We start from the raw sequence: 1,955 nt of genomic DNA, 5'->3' as shown, positions 1-1,955 counted from the left end.
AAGAGTTAAAAAGTAATAATAACGTAGAGGTAGTTGAAAATGTAAAAATGGAAGAACAAGAAAGTGAAAAACAGACACATGAGTTAAACAACGAAAATGGTGAGTCCGATAATGTTAAAATTCAAGAAGAGTCTAATTTAGAGGAAATTATTCTCTTATCACCTACTTTCGAAAACCATTGTTTAATAACCCCTCATGCCAAGTTTTTAAAAGAGTTAAACACTAGTGCTAAAATCAAAGAAATGGTAAGTGTTAAGTTAACTAATGATCAAACCTCGCTAATAAAAGAAGATCCTTTTGAAATTAACATCACACCGGTTCCATGTTTCTTTCAAAATTCGTTTATTAGTAATGTCACTATTGATAAAGATCTTTGTGTTAACATAATGCCCAACTACATTTTTGAAAAGTTAAGTATTAGTGATTTTACTCCACTTCAAATACCCATTTTTCTATCCGATCGAAAAGTAATGAAATCAATCGGTGTAGTCGAAGATATTTTGGTTCAAACAAATCAAATGGTAATCCCAACCGACTTCGTCATCTTAGACGATGCCCCCCTAATCTTGGGAAAACCTTTTGTACAAACTCACAAAGCTTTGAAAAACCGGAAATTCAACAATCTAACTCTTCAATTAGGGGCATTCAAAAGGAGCATAGATCTTGAGCGCTCAATGAAATATCCTTTTGGCAACAATGACCCCCTAATTGAAGATGAAGCTGAACCACCTGATACAAACCACGAGGAAGACCACTTTGTCGACGAAGAGGTAGCCATAGAACAAACTTTTAAAGTTCTTGATCTAGATGAGCCACAAAATAAGGTGTCTCCTAAAGACCCACCCATCGAGCTCAAAGAACTCCCTAAGGGTTTGGAATATGCTTTTCTAGGCAAAGATGGTAGTCTACCTGTAATTATTTCGTCTAAATTAACTAGCATAGAAAAAGAAAAATTAGTTAACCTACTTAAAAAACACAAAAATGCGATCGCTTGGAAGCTTGTAGATATTAAGGGAATAAGTCCTTCCATGTGCACGCACAAAATTTTAATGAATGATGACTACAAAACGGTGATTCAACCACAACGAAGAGTGAACCCCAATGTTCAAGAAGTGGTTAAAAATGAAGTCATCAAACTACTCGACGCCGGGCTAATCTACCCTATCTCCGATAGCCCGTGGGTAAGTCCCGTCCAAGTAGTCCCAAAGAAAGGAGGTATGACGGTAAATAACTAACGAGAAAAATGAATTAATACCCACAAGAACCGTCACAGGATGGAGAGTCTGTATAGACTATAGGAGATTAAATGAAGCAACAAGGAAAGACCACTTTCCTTTGCCCTTCATTGATCAAATGTTAGAAAGATTATCCGGTCATAAATTTTATTGTTTCTTAGATGGTTTTTCAGGTTACTTTCAAATACCAATAGCACCAGAAGACCAAGAGAAAACAACTTTCACATGCCCCTACGGAACTTTTGCATATCGACGCATGCCATTCGGTCTATGTAATGCGCCTGCAACATTCCAACGTTGTATGGTCGCCATTTTCCATGATATGATTGAAAAAACCATGGAAGTCTTCATGGATGACTTTTCCATCTTTGGAGACTCATATGATCAATGCCTCGATAATCTTGAACGAATGCTATCCCGATGTGAGGAAACTAACTCGCCCTTAACTGTGAAAATGCCATTTCATGGTAACAGAGGGATAAGTACTGGACATAAATCTCAAGCGAAGGAATGGAAGTTGATCGAGGCAAAATCGAGACATATTCGATTACTCCTCCATCCTCCTGCGAGCAATCAGAAGTTTCCTAGGGGCATGCGGATTCTATTAGAAGGTTTATCAAAGACTTTTCGAAATTTCAAGGAACTTAACAAAATTGCTTTGAAAAAGATGCACCCTTATTCTGCTTGACAAGAGAATGCAATCAGCATTTCTGACCCTCA

This window comes from Helianthus annuus, chromosome 4, assembly GCF_002127325.2.
Source record: "Helianthus annuus cultivar XRQ/B chromosome 4, HanXRQr2.0-SUNRISE, whole genome shotgun sequence".
Taxonomy (NCBI): Eukaryota; Viridiplantae; Streptophyta; class Magnoliopsida; order Asterales; family Asteraceae; genus Helianthus; species Helianthus annuus.
Note: the sequence above shows the minus strand (reverse complement) of the source record.